Genomic DNA, 15657 nt, shown 5'->3' with positions numbered 1-15657 from the left:
CTTACCGTCGAGTTGGAGTACTTACCGTCGAGTTGGATTACTTACCGTCGAGTTGCTAGTAAATGTCACCTACTGACGTAAAATCTGTCACGGTAAACAGTCAAAAATGATCAATCGTGCAAAAAGACCTTTAAAATGAATGTCGATCAAGTTCAAACGAAGCGAGATATTCTGCAAACAAGTTGATGACTAATGTATTTTAAGAAGAAATGAGAAGTATATTTAACCCCTCATTCATCAGAACTTAAATACATATTTTTCTTTCTACAATACTTTTTACTATAGTGTTATTTCTATGTTCAAAAAGTTGGACTGAAATAAAATGAACGGTTTTCGAAAAAAATAAGATTAAATTATAGAGCGCATTTTTAAATTTTCTTAAAAATCTTCTTTTTCTCCATGTAACCCGAAAAAGTTAAGAGATACGAAAAAATCACACAAAAATGTAGGGCTTTTTCAGATATATTTTTTTTTTATTTTTCATGACTGTATCTCTTATCATTTTCAAGTTACCAAACTCCAAGTATGCCAAACTCCATATTACTTATGACGATGATTTTCCGGCCTAGCTCTTAGATTACATAGTGTCTTACTATCGACTTTTCGAAGGGTTTTCTTCTTCGCTGTTTCGAGCAACATTTTTGTCCTGTCTGTGTCAGGTCGTGTTTCTAGCGCGTATCTCATAATTGGTCTGATGACTGTTTTGTTAATTCTGCCTCTCATTTCTTTTCCGATATATTTATTTTTTCAGATTGTGTCATTCAGGCAACCTGCGGCTCTGTTTGCTCTATTTACTTGATCGTCCACTTCTGTTTCGCGCTTTCCATACCTAGATACTGTGATACCTAAATATTTAAACTCCATCACTTATTTTAATATCTGACGCTCCAACTCCAATTTACATCTTATTGGATTTGCTGTTATAACCATGCATTTTTGTCTTTTTTGGGGAAATGTTAAATTTTATTGCAGTTATATGAAGTTGGTTCAGCATACGTTTTAAATCATCTTCACTTTGAGAGAGTAGTATTGCATCGTCTGCATAGGAGATTATTTTAAGTGGCTTTCTCCCATTTGGTGTCCTTTTTTAGTTCTTACTTTTTTTACCATTTCATCCATGGCACTCAAAAAATCTCCCTATCTTATCCCATTGCCAGTTTCAATTAGGTCAGTTAGTTCATCATCTACTTTTACTTTTATTGTGTTGTTCTGGTAGATGCTTTCTATCGTTTTAATTATTCCTAGAGTACGTCTCTCGAGTATAACAAATGCATAACGTCCATTAATTTGACCCTGTCAAATTCTTTCTTAATGTACACGAAGCATAAATATGCCAGTTTGTTGTATTCTATCGATTTTTCTTGAACTTGCCTCATTATAAAGACACTGTCGGTGCATGATCTTCCCGACCTAAAACGTTGTTGTTCTTCTGCTAATCTTCTAATTTCATTCAGTTTGTTTGTTATTACTTTGGTTGTTAATTTTAATGTTGTGTTTAATAAGTTAACCCTTAAGTACTAACACACCGTCTCTCAGACGGCATCGATTGTTGAAAGTGGGATATTTCCCTTCCTAGAAAATTTTGAAGGTCACCCCTTTATGACTTTTCAAGTTGGGTTGTTATTTAGTAGTATTGAATTCGGCAATTTTCGGCAGGTTGTTATTCATTTAGACCCAAAATGTGATTTCCGTCTAATAGACGGGGTGTCAGTGTTTGTGCCCAGTTCGTCATTAAACATAAATTGCCCCAGTTCGTCAAAAAGTTCAAATAAGGAGATAAATACTATGAGGAAACTATTTTGAAATGACTTGATGAGGTAGAAGACGACATAAGCGAAATGGGATCAATTTGTGATGAAAATGTTGCCACTGACTACCATTGCTACACTGTGCAAAATTTAGTGCCTATCAGTTTTTTTTGTTTTAAAATTTTTTAAAAACTTTCTTATTTTCATTTTTACTACTCTTTGTTTAACTCGATTATAAATTTTTTATCAAGATTGTTTAATTTGTTTCATTTTTATCACACTTTATTCAGGAACAGAAAGTCACACAAACAATTCTTCCATTCTCGTTATAACGTTTTTTAATTTAATAAATCTAGAAAAACTAGATCAATTACTGTATTTTTTAGATAAGTAATACGAAATAAGTCATCGAAATATTTTTTTGCATTAAAATATTTAACAAAAAAAATAAACAGTAAAATGTTAAACCCGTCTGTCAGGCGGTTAGGGGGTCATCCATAAACTACGTCGTTGAGAAGAGGGAGGGAGGGGGGCTTGCTTATTTCGACGATATACGACAGGGGGGTGGGGGGTATGAGTGCACATTCGACGTCGTTAAATATATTGGTATATTTAAATTTGTCGCTATTGTCTCTATAAATATAATTTTTTACTAGCTTTTACCAGCATTAAAGTATCAGATATTCATATAAAAACCTACCTATAGTTTTTGAAATGAAATTGAAAATAGAACAAAACGTTTACGAATAAATACACCTTTGTTAAAATTAAAAAGAATTCTCTTATAGATACTTTTATCACATAAATTTCGTATTTATCAGTCACAGTCACATTAAAATAATATTAGGTAGCACTTTTGCAAAAGTTTAGCACAGGACAACAAACAGTAAGACATTGTTCTTTGAGTTTAAACAAGCGCTTCTATATACAGAAAAATGTTTGGAAGCAAACAATATTCTATTGTTAGTTTATTTATGTGCTGCATACTGTGTGTGGAAAAATAGTTCTGAAAGAATGAATGGAAATAAAATATTGTGTTATATTTAGTAGTAAGTCGTATTTATACTTAGAGAAGATTTATAAGCAAAATCTTGATCCAATGCTATTTAAATGCTTTCATTTTTTTCGAATGCTCAGAAAACATAAAAAAATTTGAAAAATTTAAACGCAGATTGAGAGATTACATTATTACCGAGGACCAAAAGTTTCTGAAAACATCTATAATGTTTATTTTAATAGGTTACAGGGATAAAAAAAATATTTAGTCTGATTTTTAAGTTCAAAAATGTCATTCAAAAGAAACCTTTTGTTTATTCTAAGGGACTTTCAGCCCTCGGTAATAATGTAATCTTTCATTCTGCGTTTACATTCTTCAAATATATTTATTAGATTTCTCAGGATTCGAAAAAAGAATGCATTTAAATAGCATTGGACCAAGATTTTGCTCCTACCCCCTTAATTGTTCTTGTTGTGATACATTCGCAAATAAAGTTTCAAGGTTGATTAAAAAAAACAGAAATAACATTGAATTTTTTTAAATCACTGAAAGGGGGGTCGTGTACTGCAATGACGACGTCGACATGGGGGGGGGGGGTTCGTCTGTAACCGACGAATTACGACGGAAGGGGGGAGGGTATTAAAAAGTCCAAATTTTGTACGACGTAGTTTATGGATGCCCCCTAGTTAGTGTTTACGCCATTGATTTAAGATGTTAGTACTTAAGGGCTAATTTCGCTGTAATTCTTCCGGTCCGATGTGTCTCATTTTTTGAAGAATGGTATTAAGATTCTTGATCTCCATTCTTTTGATGTTCTGTTTTGTTCTATTATTTTTTGTATTAATTTTAATAGTTGTTTAGTCAAATCTTGTCCTCTATACTACCGTACAGTATATTACAGTACCTACTAGAGTACCAAATTGAAATAGTTAATATTTTTACGATTAATTTTTTTTCGGACATGCGTATTTCCATGTTTCATTAGATTTTGAAATCTCTATACTCATTTATTTACCATACACATCTTTACAACCATCAATACAAATTTCCTACTACTTTTTATTTGCCCTTTAAATTATTGTTTACATCGTTCTCCATTTAGATCCAACAAGTTTATATTTATGTGTACATGTGCTCAAATGATTCTATTATTACGTATAGTATAAATTACGTTAATTTAAATAGCACCATGTCATAAACTCCCCACATTAGCTTATTCTATCATTTAATTATGTATATCTCCAAATATCATTAAATTTTCAACTGTTTTCCCTTTTAATGCTAATAAGGTTAACTCCTTAATTTAATAGTAGGTAAACTTAAACAAACATAAATTTTAACTTAATTCAAAGATAAATTAAATAAATATTAAGTTAGTCCTAAATGTTACCCATAAAATGCCCTTGAATTGTTTTTACTGTCAAAAACAACCTATTGATCTATTAACCTAATGTTCTTCTTATTTTTGGAATTAATTTCCCCTCTTGTTCCCCAATTCAGGTGGTTGATTAGGTCTGCCTGACTAACAAGTGACCTGTGTTTCCAGTATGGGCCACGGCCAGTATATTTCATTTCAGTTAAATCTAATAACATGGACATTGTGTTGTTTTAATTTGAATCTTTATAACCTCTAAAATGAAATTTAAACAATTTTATACCGCTTTGTTAACGGTTTTTAGGCCAGTACTCGAGTAAGTAAACAGGTCCACATGTTGTTGGTTCAAAAGTCAAAATTTTACTTAATATTTTGTTCCTTACATTAAGGGGATGGGTACGTATTTTCGGCTGCAATGCTATTCAAATGAGGATTCATTTTTTTCGAATCCTGAGAAAACTAATAAGTGTTTTTGAAAAATTTAAACGCAGAATGAAAGTAACTCAAACACATACCTAAATTTAAACCTTACAGGAGAAAGTTTATTTTACCCCTAAGCTATGCACTTTTCGATTCACCTGGTAGATACACGTGCAGGGCTGAAGCCTGCCAGGTTATGGTTTTTAGCCTTGGTGTGCTATGAATTAACACTATACAAATTTCTAGCCTTAAAGGACGACCGTTAGTCGGAGGGTTCACTAGGTCTTAGATTAAATAGACTTTGTCTGATGCGAAAAGCACACACACCCACACACACAAATCGATTTATCTCTGGAAGATAAATATGAGCACCAATTTTCGTTTTTCTAAATAGAAGCGTTCTGGAGGTATTTAAGAAAAACTAAACATCTTCAAATAGCTCTAGCTCTCTTAGGAAGCATTTTCAGACTGCACGAATTGGGTTAAATTGTCTTAAAATTATCTGAGAAATCTCCGGTCTCCGTTTGTCGGTAGAGTTTCTGGACACCCTGTATAAAGGACCAACTGTACGTCCGCTTACAGCTTCTTCAATGAACAGGCCATGTATTTAGAATGCAAGAAAATAGGCTTCCAGAAAAATTTGTTAAATGCAAGAATGCAGAGGGAGTGGCATGAAACAGTCGAAAGAATGGAAAGGTTTGTTGAGGGGGCCAGGGCTGAATTGGATTGTAAAGCCATACAATGGAAGTATGTGCAATGTGAATCTATTAAAACTAATTGCATTTCACACTCTAACATGGGGTAACATGGGACATTTTCTGGATTTTTTCAATTACTGATTCTATTCAATTTTCTTTCATATTGACAGTAGACCAGGACTAATCTGTAAAAAAAACCTGTATTTTTGGATGTGAGAGGTGGCATTCAGATTTTTGCGGATAAAGTTAGGTGACACATTCAGTAATAATAATTGACTTATGCTCCTTCTGAAATATGCACGGAACAGTAATAAAAAAATTAAAATATTTAAAAATTTCGAAAAATATCGATGTTTTCTGCTTTCTTTGCTTATAACTTTAAAACGGTTCGTTTTGGAACAAAGTCGTAGAGAAATAAAATAAAGATAATTGAATTACCTTCTCTGCAATATAGCAATAAATACAAAATAAGGGGGCAAAATACGCCTGATGTTATTTAATATTTCTTAACCGCTTTGGTGGCACTTAGAACCTTAGTAATTCGCTTAGAAAATGCTTATAACTTAGTTAAATGGTCTAGCAAATTTCATTAAAATCGACCTAATAGATTTTGCATAATTAATTTGCAATATAAATGTTTTTACAAAAGTTCAAATTTTTTAAAATCTTTCTGAACCAAAAATAGAAAATTTAGAAGTTGGTTCAATTTTTTACATATAAGTAGGTGCTCTACCTATCTAATACACTTTAGAGAATTAAAATCGGATTATTTAAGGGGCCTCAGCAATGTTTTATAATTATAAACATTTTTTTGGCTTATAAACAAATAGCTTTGTTTAATAATAAACAAATTAATATTTAGCAATGCAGATAATTAAAACCGGTATAATTTGACTTAAACTTTCAAATGCTGTCAGCAGAATTGCTATTTTATTTTTTAATCAAAATTTATTCTCGTTAAAAAATTGTAATTTTTCGATTTTTTGAATGTTCCACCGCGTTCCACCAAGAGTAGTGAGGCTATTAAATTTAGTTATAATGTGAGTAGATGGGGTGAAGATAGTCATAGAAAAATTATGGATGAAAATTTAGAGATGGAGATGTATGTGGGTGATGATAGCAGGTGTTAGTTTGTATGTGTATCATTGGATAGATGATAATGGTTAATGGGTAGAGATGAATAAGGAAAGAAGATCATTAGGGATTGTGCAAAATCAACTGTCGATGTGTCTGTAGGAAAGTGATGGAAGTAATAAAGAGGTGAAAGTAATATTGTAATTAAGAAAGAAGTTAAAAAAAGAGTTGTCGATTAAGTGGGTGGAACGAAACATGGCGGTTGACACAATTTGGACTTTGTTTGTTTTTCTTTGACTATTTCTAGGTCCTCGTACAAGTCCATATTTAAAAAGTTGCTCTGTGGGATGTTGTGTAGGAGACAGACGTCATCTGGGATATTCCACCCAGCTCATCGACAACTCTTTTCTTAACTTCTTTCTTAATTACAATATTACTTCCACCTCTTTATTACTTCCATCACTTTTCTACAGTCATGTTTACAGTTGATTTGGCACAATCTACAATGATTTTCTTTCCTTATTCATCTCTACCCATTAACCATTATCATCTATCCAATGATACACATACAAACTAACAGCTTCTATCATCACCCACATACATCTCCATCTCTAAATTTTTATCCATAATTTTTCTATGACTATCTTCACCCCATTTATTCACATTATAACTAAATTTAATAGTCTCACTACTCTTTCTGAGTCCCGTTCATGTCACATTTCCATTATAATCTCATAAACCTCTAACACTCAACCCTCTCTCCTATGGTTAACTGTATCATATGACGGTCTGTTTTGTCGAACCCTTAGAGTTCTGATTGGGCAGCCTGCAGGTACCTTGAGAAATAGTCGCATGAATCTGAGCTTGTCTTATACATCCCTCCCAGATTATGAGACATTTCTACATCTCTGTCTCCCCCATTGTGACCTTTTATGGTACTTCCACATACTATAACAACTTCCAATCATTCGAATAAAATCGGTAACTTGATATCAACATAAAATTGCTTTTCTAAGCCCTAGATGTTCACATAAGAGGGCTTGATAACGTTTATTAAGTTTTCGTTCCAACGTGTAATGTGGTTTGCCTATCTTTTTCATTACAAATATTCTAACTTTTACATCAAGTTCATTTTCATTTCAACAGATTATTTACCATAGTGGAAGCGACTGTTTTTATTGATAATAATTTAACAAACTTTATAATAAATATCACAAAACCAACAGTGAAATTTTAACTTCCTGTGGAACTGTCATTTCTGTCATGTCACCATTCAGAATTTCGGCTATCAAAGCCAGTTGCTTCCACACAGCCATGATGTGAACAAGTCAAATTTAGCTCAATGGTACCTCGAGCGTGAAATATTGGATATTTAAACATCCATGTGTAAATTCACATCATTTTTATATGTTCCTATGACGGATTAATTTTAAAGGGTTTTTATCCAAATATTTTTTACTTTGGTGGTTAGCATGTTCGATTGAAGTGAGTATAACCTATAACTTTTTAAAATCGTAATCAAATTTTAAATACTTTACATCATTTTATCAGTTTATACACATTTTAGGAAAACACTGATGATGATCGGTCAACCGATTGAAAACTAGTTCTGTTTGTTTTATGATGTAGCCCTGTATAGGGATTTTAACAAATGTACCTTTTATAAAGGATTTCATGCTTTTTTTTTAATATGTATTAAATGTGACAACTACTTACCAACAGTTGATGCACGATGGTGAAGTTATTTTCGATGTCCAGTAACCTATAACAATAAAGCCTATTATTAGATAGGTTAATAGTTAATTATATTACTATTAATGTTAATAGTTAATTAGAAAAGTTAATTATATTACTACAATATAAGCTTTTCAGGTGTAAAGAGATTTTTTTTATTTTATTTTTTTATTTATTTATTAAAACTTACAAACACCACCTAGGTAGTAATTACATGTAAGATTGCTCATTAATTACTTGGTATAACAATATACACACAAAAAATACAAAATAAAAATACAGAAAGTAAACACATCAAATAAAAGACACAAGTTAATACAATTTTAAAATTGGATCCATTGCTTATCTATTCATAACATTTTTTAATATCCCTTACACTACAGTTAAATAGGTCTGTATCACAGATCTTTATTAAAGCATTACACTGATATTGCATATAGTTTATTATTGAACGAGAATTATATGGACTACAAGAAAATAGGTCATTATTGTTTACTCTTAGGTTGACCTTTGGCACATAAAACCTAATAAAGTTGATCAAACCGTATGTCTTATATTAACATTGTTAAGGTGATACAGTAGCGATCAACAGGTAGCCAAAACGCGTTCCAAGATTGCGGCTGTAATTTTGAATATTTTTTCGAGATATTTGGCACACGTATTCGTAATATAATAAAGAATGACGGTACAGAGCCCAATTTGAAAAATATATTAATATGTGGAAATTACTCTGTAATTAAATACAATATTAAAAAAACGAGCCTGTACCGCCATTAAGAAGAACAAAAAAATTCACTTTCTTCAAATAAACTTTTTTATCCGATGCCTAGATTTTGTGTCATTTTGGAACTACTAAAATTTTTTATTTCATTAGTAGTTCCAAAATGACACAAAATCTAGGCATCGGAGAAAAAAGTTTATTTAAAAAAAAGTGTATTTTTTGTTCTTCTTAATGGCGGTACAGGCTCGTTTTTTTAATATTGTATTTAATTACAGAGTAATTTCCACATATTAATATATTTTTCAAATTGGGCTCTGTACCGCCATTCTTTATTATATTACGAATACGTGTGCCAAATATCTCGAAAAAATATTCAAAATTACACCGCAATCTTGGAACGCGTTTTCGCTACCTGTTGATCGCTACTGTTTCCTCTTAATAATATTATGAATAAACACAACACAATGCATATTTCTTCTTTGCTCTAATGACTGTAAGCCAAATATTTGAAGCAATTTTTTTGATGGCGTAAGGTGAGTATACACATTGTATTTCTTAAGGTATTAATACCTTAGAAATCTTTTTTGTACCTTTTCTATATGATTAATATGAACTTTGGCTTCAGGAGCCCATACCACTGATGCATATTCCAAGTTTGGTCTGACTAAATCGTTATATAGTCTAATGGTTGTGTTTATACTAAAGTGTTTGGAATTTCTTATTACAAATCCCAATACTTTGTAGGCCTTATTAACATTATTTATATAGTGTTCAATAAATTTCATGTTAGCCTGTAGGTATACTCCCAGATCTTTACATTTGGTTTTCCTAGATACTACACAATTGTCAATTCTATAATTATTTTGAATGTAGTCGATTTTGCGAGTAAAAGATATGACTCCACACTTCTTAATATTCAAGATCATATTGTTGTTCTTAAACCATTCTACACCCGAGGTCAGGTCCTCCTGTAGTAACTGACAATCATTTGATTTTTACTATATAGTTTCACCGTTAGTTGATCTAACAGTTTGGACATATTAGGAACATTTTGCAACAAAACAGCAGCTGCTGATCAATATATATTATATATTATATAATGTTCTTGAACTCCTAAGTGGAGCATAGAGCTTCAGTGAAAGCGCGCCATCGGGTTCTATTTTGCGCTAGGACCTTCACCTCATTCCAAGACTTTCCTTGACTTCTTATCTCGTCCATGATGCATCTTCTCGAAATTTGTACTAGGCGACCTCTTTTTCTTTTTCCTTGAGGATTCCACTCTAGGGCAGTTTTTGCAATAATGGAACTATCTTTTCGGATTGTGTGACCTATCCAGCCCTATATTTATTTTCTACCCTCTTTTGTTGGGTCAGGTGTAGCAGATCTTCATTTCTGGTGGTGTTTGGCCAGAAAATACGGACAGTTCTTCGTAGTCATTTGTTAACAAAGACCTGCAATTTGCCTGTAAGCGATTTTGTCACTTTCCAGGTTTTACATCCATAGAGTAGAACAGACATAACATTTGACTGGAATATTCGGATCTTTGTCCTTGTAGTATATTCTTCAGACATCCAAACAGGGTTAAGCATGCTAAATGCTTGTTGAGCTTTTCGTATTCTCATACGAATATCGTCTTCTGTACCTCCGCTTTCTGTTATGACACTTCCAAGATACGTAAAGTTTTCCACATTTTCAATCTGCATGTTGTCGATATTAAATAGCGTGTTGTTCCTTGCATTTATTCTCATGGATTTGGTTTTACTAATATTGATTTTTAAACCTATTTTATTGGCCTCGGTGGAAAGTGTTTCAATTGGTCGGCCACACCCTGGAACCTTTGTCCTAAAAGGCAGATATCGTCGGCGTATTCTAGATCACTTAGGTGTGCGGTTAACGTCCATTGTATCCCTTTTGTGTCGAAGTCTTGTTTTGAGAGAATATAGTCTAGAGCTATGTTAAGCAAAAACGGAGAAAGCACACATCCCTGTCTGACTCCAGTAAGTACGTCAAATTCATCACTGTTAATCCCATTGTGTGTCACGCTGCTTGTAGCTTCAGTGTACAGTGACTTTATAATGGAAATTATTTTATGAGGAATGTTCCTTAGCTCTAAAATTTTCCATATAGCAGCATAAAATAGGCTATCAAAGGCACGTTCGAAATCAGCAAAAACCATGTGTAGAGGTGTGATCCATTCAACCGATTGTTCCATTATTACCCTCAAAGTATTAATGTGGTCTATGCAGGAAGATTCTGGTCTAAAACCTGCTTGATTAGCTCGAAATTCAACCTCGTTTGTTAATATTTTATGTATGATGATCGTAAAAAATTTATTTATGGCGGTAAGCAAGATTATTCCTCTCCAATTATTGCACAATGTGAGGTTGCCCTTTTTTGGAAGCTTGATAATGTTACCTTTTTTCAGCCCGCTGGAATGCGGTTTGTTTCCCACACCTCTCGGATTATGGGGACCAAAAGTTCAGCGGTTAGATGCGGGTCAGTTTTAAGTAGTTCGGCAGCAATGTTATCGATTCCCGGGGACCTGCTATTTCTCAGAGATTTGATAGCTGTTATTATCTCCGTTTTGGAAGGGGGATGGAAGATATATGCAAGTCTATATTCTGCTGCTGATCAAAGCTGTGGATTAAAATTATCGAAAAAAAAAATATTTGAACCGACGTTATCTATAATACTATGTTGCTATGTTCCGTATCCAAATTAAAATTACTCGTACAAATGGTGCAAGTAGAAAGAGTGAAATTTAATTCATCCATATATCACCCTTTTAGAGCTATTCCTGTTTAACGACCGCTCGATGTTTGTCAGTTTCAAGCTTCGAATTTTGTCATCGTAATTTTATGACTCGTGTTTTATGTTTTACCAGTTTTACCAGTTTTTAGGACTTCGAGAGGAAGCGCGAAATTTTTTATTGCTAAATTGATTACAATTTGATGTTTTGATTGATAAATAAAAAATATCTTACATAGGGAACTTGCATAAAATATTAAATTCGAAATAAAAACAGTGTAAATCACAATAGAACATATATAATTTAAAATATATATTATATCAAAAAAAAAGTTGTTTTTGTCTGTCGTTTGGCTCCTAAAGATGATTAAAATCTAGAGAAAATTCAAATTATAGTAGCCAGCCCAAAACGCGCCCTTATTGGTGGTGACGTCATTCCATTATAATATCTGAAGTCCGCGATATTAATTCATTACATTTGGCATTCGTTCTGACACTCAGTTTTATAAATCTCTAGATAATTACTGTGAAAAATATAGGCTATTGATTATGTACTAATGAAAGGAACTACAACGTTAACGGGGTTTTATTATTTCATATGGTCAATGAATCTCTATATATGAAAAAACCGCGGAGTTCTACCATTTAAAGGGGTGCATTTTTGATAAATGGGTTAATTAGTCCCTGGGCACAGGTTACATTAGGGTGAGTTCTATGCACTTTTGGTACAAACACGTCTACATAAAAATTGTTCCTGGTTAAATCTCCTATCTAAATATAACTTTTTAAAGTCAAAGATACTTTTTTTTACAAAAATATATTCAAAAGAAAAAGCACAAAGAAACCCAAAAGAAAGAAATTTTGTTTTTTGTCCCATAACTTTTGTCCACGGGGATATAGGTATAGACATTGCTTCACAGAAAAAAAAACTTACATGTTTTCTCATAAACTTACATTTAAAGTGATGTTTCGTAGAGGTCATTAGGATTTACAGTTTTCGAAATATGATTTTTCAAAGTTCGCCACTCACAGCAGTTTTGGGCAATTTTCCTTGTTATTTCGCAAATATTGTTCTGTAACTTTTTTCTACGTAACTTTAGGCATATTGTGCAATGGTACATGTAAGAGGAATATAAATCAATTACCTATAAAATGTTCTACTGTATAATAATGTACGACTTCTTTTAAAGAGGTTATCTTTTTCAAGATTTTATCCTTTTAACGAGTTTTTATATTTTTTACGATTATTTTTTAAATTTCCCATTATAACCTTTTTTTTCTACATTTAGGTACATTTTAAATAATAAAAATAAAAGCTTATTCTGTTTACTTTAAACTGGTGTATTATAAAAAATTCTAGGATTATTTTTGAATAAGATATGCTTTTTCAAAATGTAATAAGTACTTGCAACGATTTTTGATTATAGGATTATTTTTCTAAATTTCTCATTATAACGTTTTTTTGTGATTGTGTGTTATGATTGAATCTTATTTTTTATAGGTAATACTTTGGATCCACTTGACTCGGCCGGGCAAACTTCAAAATATGGATTAATTCCAATATTTACTGTCAAAGCTCCTGCACCACAAGATTGGCTTGAAAAAATAGCATGTAAATGTACCAAAGGATGTACAAAAACTGCGGCTGTAGGAATATAGACATAAGTTGTTCAATATTCTGCAAAGGGTGCATGTGCCTGGGTACTAATTGTGGGAGCTTTAAGATAACTGAGGTATCAGAGGAAGATATTGAAGCTAATGCTAACGAAGAGATGGACTTTGATTTTGAAATTTTTTTAAATGTCAACGTTTAAATAATTTTAACTAAAGTGATATTTTCTAAGACTAATATTTATGTATTTTTGTAAAAGAAATAATTTTAAATAATACAGGTAAAAAAATATCAAAGAATCACTCGGTTTCCATTATTTAAATATAGATGATACACCATTTTAAAGAACAGAGAGTAAGCCCTGTTTATTGAGCAATATATTCATGTAAAAGAAAAAAATAGTTATAATGAGAAATTTAAAAAATAATCGTACAAAATGTAAAAAATAATATTTTTTTTTATATTAGGTATTATATAATATATAATATATAATATAATATTATATAATATATAATATATTATATAATAATATTATTTTATTTTTATAATATATTATAAAAAATCGTTAAAATATAAAACCTTGAAAAATCACAATATCTTTAAAAAAAGTCGTACAACGTTATACAGTAGACCATTTTAAAAGTAATTGATTTCTATTCCTATTACGTATACCATTACGTATACCTAAAGTTACGTAGAAAAAAGTTACAGAACAATATTGGCGAAATAACAAGAAAAATTGCCCAAAATTGCTGTGAGTAGCGAACTTTGAAAAATCATATTTGAAAAAGTATAAATCTCAATTACCTGTACTAAACAACATTTTAAAGAAAAAATATGTAGGTTTTTTTTCTGTAAAGCAATGTCTATACTTATATCCTCGTGGACAAAAGTTATGGGACAAAAAACAAATTTTTTTTCTTTTGGGTTTCTTTGAGCTTTTTCTTTTGAATATATTTTTGTAAAAAAAAGTATCATTGACTTTAAAAAGTGATCTTTAGATAGGAAATTTAACCAGGAACAATTTTTATGAAGATATGTTTGTACCAAAAGTGCATAGAACTCATCCTAATGTAACCTGTGCCCAGGGACTAATTCACCCATTTCTGAAAAACGCACCCCTTTAAATGGTGGCACTCCGCGGTTTTTTCATATATAGATGTCCATTGACCATATGCAATAATAAAACCCCGTTAACGTTGTAGTTCCTTTTAGCTATCTTATTTTGAATATAATCAATAGCCTAGGCAATTGATTATGTACTATAGAAAGGAACTACAACGTTAACGGGTTTTTATTATTTCATATGGTCAATGAATCTCTATATATGAAAAAACCGCGGAGTGCTACCATTTACAGGGGTGGGTTTTTGAGAAATGGGTGAATTAGTCCCTGGGCACAGGTTACATTAGGGTGAGTTCTATGCACTTTTGGTACAAACACGTCTACATAAAAATTGTTCTTGGTTAAATTTCCTATCTAAATATAGCTTTTTAAAGTCAAAGATACTTTTTTTTACAAAAATATATTCAAAAGAAAAAGCACAAAGAAACCTAAAACAACGAAATTTTGGTTTTTGGCCCATAGCTTTTGTCCACGGGGATATAGGTATACACACTGCTTCACAGAAAAAATACTTACATATTTTCTCTTTAAAATTATGTTTAGTAGAGGTCACTATGATTTACAGTTTTCGAAATATGATTTTTCAAAGCTCGCCACTCACAGCAATTTTGGGCAATTTTCCTTGTTATTTCGCAAATATTGTTCTGTAACTTTTTTCTACTCAACTTTAGGCATATTCAATGGTACATGTAAGAGGAGTAGAAATCAATTACCTTTAAAGTGTTCTACTGTATAATGTTGTACGACTTCTTTTAAAGAGGTTAACTTTTTCAAGATTTTATACTTTTAACAAGTTTTTATATTTTTTACGATTATTTCTTAAATTTCCCATTATAACTTTTTTTCTACATTTACGTATACATTATATAATAAAAAAGAATGCTTATTCTGTTTCCTTTAAAAAGTGTATTATAAAAAATTCTAGAATTATTTTTGAATAAGATATGCTTTTTCAAAATGTTGTAAGTACTTGCAACGATTTTTGATTTTAGGATTATTTTTTAAATTTCTCATTATAACTTTTTTATGTGATTGTGTGTTATGATTGAATCTTATTTTTTATAGGTAAGTAATATTTTGGATCCACTTGACTCGGCCGGGCAAACTTCAAAATATGGATTAATTCCAATATTTACTCTCAAAGCTCCTGCACCACAAGCTTTGCTTGAAAAAATAGCATGTAAATGTAGCAAAGGATGTACAAAAAACTGCGGTTGTAGGAAGATAGGAATTAGTTCTGCAAAGGGTGCATGTGCATGGGTACTAATTGTGGGAACTCTAAGATAACTGAGGTGTCAGAGGAAGATATTGAAGCTAATGCTAACGAAGAGAAGGACTTAGATTTTGAAAAATTTTTAAATGTCAATGTTTAAAAATTTTTAACTAAAGTGATGTTTTCTATGAC

General features: G+C 31.5%; 1 protein-coding gene across 5 annotated transcripts in view; it reads right to left on the bottom strand.

Annotated features, from left to right (window-relative positions):
* LOC114333678 (G-protein coupled receptor dmsr-1) overlaps positions 1–15657 on the bottom strand; it is a 1080003-nt gene that overhangs the window by 483624 nt on the left and 580722 nt on the right. For all 5 annotated transcript variants that reach the window (XM_050649885.1, XM_050649888.1, XM_050649886.1 and 2 more), the window contains exon 3: positions 8029–8074. The gene's annotated coding sequence lies outside the window, so the exon portion shown is untranslated. The remainder of the gene's footprint in view (positions 1–8028; positions 8075–15657) is intronic.

This window comes from Diabrotica virgifera, chromosome 4, assembly GCF_917563875.1.
Source record: "Diabrotica virgifera virgifera chromosome 4, PGI_DIABVI_V3a".
Classification (NCBI taxonomy): Eukaryota; Metazoa; Arthropoda; class Insecta; order Coleoptera; family Chrysomelidae; genus Diabrotica; species Diabrotica virgifera.
The sequence above is the reverse complement of the archived record's forward strand: the minus strand, read 5'-3'. Positions and strand labels throughout refer to the sequence as shown.